Here is a 6093-nt window from a genome sequence, read left to right on the forward strand (position 1 = left end):
TGTACAAAGTTAGCAGTTGGAGGGACGAGAAAAACTGGCGGAGATGCCGCAGAACGCCTAACTTTATAGAAGCAATTTTAGCAAGAGATGACATGTGAAGTTTCCAGTTAAGATTATGAGTAAAGGACAGACCGAGGATATTTGGTGTGGAAGAGGGAGACAGTTGAGTGTCATTGAAGAATAGGGGATAGTTATCTGGAAGGTTGTGTTGAATTGATTGAATTGAGTTTTTGAGGCATTGAAAACTACAAAGTTTTATCTGCCCCAATCAGAAATCTTAGAGATATCAGAAGTCAGGCGTTCTGTGGCGTCCTTGCGTGATTTGTTGACTTCCTGAAGGGTTGGTCGTCTCTGAAAGAACGTGGAGAGATGTAGGGTGGTATCATCAGCGTAGGAGTGGATAGGGCAAGAATCTTGGTTAAAAAGGTCATTAATAAATAATAGAAAGAGAGTGGGTGATAGGACAGAACCCTGAGGAACACCACTGTTAATAGATTTAGGAGAAGAACATTGGCCGTCTACCACGACTGCAATAGAACGGTCGGAAAGAAAACTTGAGATAAAGTTGCAGAGAGAAAGATAGAAACCGTAGGAGGGCAGTTTTGATATCAAAGCTTTGTGCCAGACTCTATCAAAAGCTTTTGATATGTCTAACTCCAACAGCAAAAGTTTCACCGAAATTTCTAAAAGAGGATGACCAAGATTCAGTAAGGAACGTCAGGAGATCACCAATGGAGCGACCTTGACGGAAGCCATACAGGCGATCAGATAGAAGTCTGTGAAGTGACAGATGTTTAAGAATCTTCCTTTTGAGGATAGATTGATAAACTGTATGTAGGCAAACTTCCAGCAAGAAGCAAAAAACGTAGAAGTCGATAGGCAGGGTTGAAAGAGTTTGGCCAGGCAAGGTGCAAGCACGGAGCACAGTTTTTGAAAACAATAGGAGGGACCCCATCATGTCTATAAGCATTCCGAGGGTTTAGGCCAGATAGGGCATGGAAAACATCATTACGAAGAATTTTGATTGAAGACATGAAATAGTCAGAGGGAGGAGAGGGAGGACAAGCCCAGAATCATCCAAGATGGAGTTTTTAGCAAAGGTTTGAGAAAAGAGTTCAGCTTTAGAGACAGATGAGATGGCAGTGGTGCCATCAGGATGAAATAAAGGAGGGAAAGATGAAGAAGTAAAGTTATTGGAAATGGTTTTGGCCTGATGCCAGAAATCACGAGGGACGTTAGAGTTTGAAAGATTTTGACATTTTCTATTTATGAAGGAGTGTTTGGCAAGTTGAAGAACAGACTTGGCATGATTCCGGGCAGAAATATAAAGTGCATGAGATTCAGGAGATGGAAGGCTCAAGTACCTTTTGTGGGCAACCTCTCTATCATGTATAGCACGAGAACAGGCTGTGTTAAGCCAAGGTTTAGAAGGTTTAGGTTGAGAAAAGAATGAGGAATGTACGCCTCCATGCCAGACACTATCACCTCTGTTATGCGTTCAGCACACAGAGATGGGTCTCTGACACGGAAACAGTAATCATTCCAGGGAAAATCAGCATAATACCTCCTCAGGTCCCCCAAACTGGCAGAGGCAAAATGCCAAAGGCTATTCCGCTTTGGGGATCCTGAGGAGGGATTGAAGAAATAGGATAAGATACAAAAATGAGATTGTGATTGGAGGAGCCCAACGGAGAAGATAGGGTCACAGCATAAGCTGAAGGATTAGTGGTAAGGAAGAGATCAAGAATGTTAGGTGTGTCTCCAAAACGGTCAGGAATACGAGTAGGGTGTTGCACCAGTTGCTTTAGCTCATGGAGAATAGCAAAGCTGAAGGCTAAATCACCAGGATGGTCAGTGAAGGGAGAGGAAAGCCAAAGCTGGTGGTGGACATTGAAATATCCAAGTATGAAGATCTTCATGAAACGGTAGAAGGACAGAATATGCTCCACTTTGGAAGTTAAATAGTCAAAGAATTTACTATACTCAGAGGAGTTAGGGGAGAGATAGACAACACAGATAAATTTAATTAGAGACTGACTGTTGAGTCTAAGCCAGTTGGTGGAAAACTCATAAGATTCGAGAGCGTGGGCACGAGATCAAGTTACGTCGATGCGCACATAGACGCAACATCCAGCTTTGGAGCGAAATTGAGGATAGAGAAAGTAGGAGGGAACAGAGTAGGAGCTACTCTAAGTTGCCTCAGACAGCTGTGTTTCAGTGAGAAAAGATGATGATATTTAATAGAGGAGAGGTGGTGTTTTAGAGACTGAAAATTAAATCTAAGACCGCGAATGTTGCAGAAGTTAATGAAGAAAAAGTTGAGGGAGGTGTCAAGACATTTTCGATCTCCAACGAGAGAGCTGGGGAGCTGGGGTCATTTCTGGTCCCCTCCCCAGAAGGGCATTCAGAGGCTGGATTTGGAATCGCCATTATTTAAATTTGAATTTTAAGTGAAGCGTGTTTGTGTGATAAATGCATGTAGTTTTGAGTAAAGAAGAGAGTTGTCGTAGAGGGCAGGCTGTGACTACTCCTTGAGTTGTGAAACACAAAGGGAAACGTTCAGCGAGATCACAACTAGGTTTAATGGAAAGTTCACAGCTCCCCCTGAAATAGTGCTATTAGACCTCGCTGGGAGGAAATTATTGTTTCGGTAGGTGTCACTACCTCCTCCTGTCACCACAGAAGCCTTTAAAGACACTTGAAAAATTCTCTCTCTCTCTCTCTCTCTCTCTCTCTCTCTCTCTCTCTCTCTCTCTCTCTCTCTCTCTCTCTCTCTCTCTCTCCATATCATTTATGGACGTTTTGTGTGTGCGTGTGTGTGTGCGCGTGTGCGCGCGTGTGCGCGTATGCGTGTTTGCGCGTATGCATATGTGCGTGTGCGTTTGTGCGCGCGCGCGTGTGTGTGTGTGTGTGTGTGTGTGTGTGTGTGTGTGTGTGTGTGTGAGAGAGAGAGAGAGAGAGAGAGAGAGAGAGAGAGAGAGAGAGAGAGACGGACGGACGGACGGACGAAGTATTTGGCCAGGGTGAGGGAGTGAAGGCTTGGCATATCACGTAAGTGGTGAACAGACCACTTTGTAGGAGAGTGAAGTGTTCTGCAGTGTTTATTGAGTCACCACAACAACAGTGTCCCACCCTCCACCACACCTCGGGACGCTGCCTGCCAATAGGGATACAATACACAATGCAGTGTGTGCTAAGTTCCTCCATGAGGGAGTGGCTTGTGCCTCTAACGTTGGTGAACAGAGTATGTCTAATGCAGGTGTGCAGAGATGCCGGATTGCCGCTCAGGCACCTCTGCCACCTCCGGCACCAATGCATCCATGAATTATAGCCTACATTATTTTTTTTTTCTCCTTAAAATACCAAAAAACTTACTGCGTTATTTTTGAGGCAATTTCATTAAGGTGATCCCTGAAAACAACCCTTGCCTGACTGTTTGTGGAAAATAGTGTGAGATTTGTCAAAGGTTATATTTGCCAAGGAATAAGTAGTTTTAGCTTCTTAAATTGATGAATACATGATTTTTTCTTTATTTGTTTTAAAATTATATTGAATTTTTATGATAATCATATAGTGAATGTGTGTGTGTGTGTGTGTGTGTGTGTGTGCGTGCGTGCGTGCGTGTGTATTTATCTAGTTGTATTTACCTACTAAGCGTTTCAGAGAGTTTGAGGGCACGTTTTTCTATAATAACTTTATAAGGAACACCCATATCATTATGAAATTTTGCCACAGTGTATTTGACACCCTCCCCGAATATCCCAATGTGTCAAGAATCGTCAACAGTATATAATAATGGCATTTTTCCCTATAAAAACAGGAGAAAGTCACTTATCCCTCACGAAGAAACGGACAAGTGGTGAGAAATGCTGACGTAGTACTATCTGTGACGTAGTAACAAGCTCCACCCACATAGTCCCTCCCCCTGCTCCTACTCTCCCACTCTTCCATCCCCCTCCCATATTTCGCTCCTTCCTCCCTCCATATTCCTCCCCGTCCCCCTCCTCCTCTCTCTCTCTCTCTCTCTCTCTCTCTCTCTCTCTCTCTCTCTCTCTCTCTCTCTCTCTCTCTCTCTCTACGTCACCATTTCTCACTATTTGTCCGTTTCTTCGTGAGAGATAAGTGACTTTCTCCTGTTTTTATAGGGAGAAGTGCCATTATTATATACTGTTGACGATTCTTGACACATTGGGATATTAGGGGAGGGTGTCAAATACACTGTGGCAAAATTTCATAATGATATGCGTGTTCCTTACAAAGTTATTCTAGAAAAACGTGTCCTCAAACTCTCTGAAACGCTTGGTAGTTGTAGTTTTACATGGCCTGGGCTTTATGCTAGTGTGGCCCCGTCTCCATATCTACACTTATCCAATTTTTCTTTAAAACTATGCACACTCGTGCGTGCGTGCGTGCGTGCGTGTGTGTGTGTGTGTGTGTAATTCACTGTTTGATCTGCTGCAGTCTCTGACGAGACAGCCAGACGTTACCCTACGGAACGAGCTCAGAGCTCATTATTTCCGATGTTCGGATAGGTCTGAGACCAAGCACACACCACACACCGGGACAACAAGGTCACAACTCCTCGATTTACATCCCGTACCTACTCACTGCTAGGTGAACAGGGGCTACACGTGAAAGGAGACACACCCAAATATCTCCACCCGGCCGGGGAATCGAACCCCGGTCATCTGGCTTGTGAAGCCAGCGCTCTAACCACTGAGCTACCGGTGTGTGTGTGTGTGTGTGTGTGTGTGTGTGTGTGACCGATCATTGCCAGCCGAGTATAAAAGTAGACAGATAGATAGATAGATGATGTTTTTGGTGATAGGAAATCTAGTAGCATACTTTAATATCTAGTGCTCTACTCATTATGAATAGATTGTGTTGATGATTCTGCAATTTATCACCAAGAACTCCTATTTGCTTACAGGATTGAGAAGGGCTGTCTGCTGCTGCCTGATGCAAGAAAGATTAGGCCGCCACCACCACCACCACTACCACCACTACCACTATCACCACTATCACTACCACTACCACCGCACACCTGCAATGATAGCCCATTCCTGCCACAGCCCAAAGGCCCCTTCAAGTCTAGAGAGCCGAGAGGGAGCCGGTGATCAGTGCCCAGGAGTGCATAGCAAGCCGGCAGGAGTGTATGCCTTCACAGGTGCTGGAGGAGACATGGAGTGCTAGAGGAACGCTGCTGCTGCCCGTCAACTCTGCCATGACTTATTAGGCTTGTGTCATTACAAGAGTTGAAGACATGGAGTGGTGGATGAACGCTGCTTCCAGTCAACTCTGCCATGACTGATTGGGGCTTGTCAGTCATTAAAACTGAAGAGGAACACATCTGTGTCATCCTGTCTGTCTACAAGAACAAGTGGGATCTGATAGAAGAAGAGAAGTGTTCGTCGTGTCCGAGGAATGCAGACCCAGGCATAACACATTAGATTTTAGCAGTTTGTGTATTCTGATGGAAACAGGCGATGGCAAAGGTTTGCATGGCTATATGTACGTAAGTACATGACACATTGAAAGTGTGTTCTATGATGCTTGAATGGAAATGGTGTTTGATGTCTAAGAAGGTTTTAAAGGTCACTTCATTGACGTCTCTATCTGTGCAAGAGTTCAAATGTGAGTTGGTTTTGTGGTGATGAAGATTTGAAGGAATTTATTAACCTTGCAACTTATATATATATATATATATATATATATATATATATATATATATATATATATATATATATATATATATATATATTGGAGAATCTTTATTTGTGTTGTCAAATTTTTTTGACAGTGTCGTATTGATTGGTAGAGAGAGAATGTGAAGAAGTGTGTTGTGAGAGATAGATGTGTTGTTGTTTGCACTAAATTGTTGTGAGGAGATTTGACTTGTACATAATACTACTGCTGTTCTATTGTACTGTTATCGTTATGGAATCTACTGCCTTTGTTAACAACAACTATTTTGTCAATAAATTAATAGGTTAATAATAGTAATAATAAACTGTGTATGTGTGTGTGTGTGTGTGTGTGTGTGTGTGTGTGTGTGTGTGTGTGTGTGTGTGTGTGTGTGTGTGTGTGTAAGAT

General features: G+C 43.3%; 1 protein-coding gene across 2 annotated transcripts in view; it reads left to right on the plus strand.

The window, feature by feature from the left end:
• LOC123512789 overlaps positions 1-5551 on the plus strand; it is a 25998-nt gene extending 20447 nt beyond the window's left edge. For both annotated transcript variants that reach the window (XM_045269376.1, XM_045269377.1), the window contains one exon: positions 4931-5551. The gene's annotated coding sequence lies outside the window, so the exon portion shown is untranslated. The remainder of the gene's footprint in view (positions 1-4930) is intronic.
• Positions 5552-6093: the final 542 nt, after the last annotated feature.

This window comes from Portunus trituberculatus, chromosome 34 (assembly GCF_017591435.1).
Source record: "Portunus trituberculatus isolate SZX2019 chromosome 34, ASM1759143v1, whole genome shotgun sequence".
NCBI classification, from domain to species: Eukaryota; Metazoa; Arthropoda; class Malacostraca; order Decapoda; family Portunidae; genus Portunus; species Portunus trituberculatus.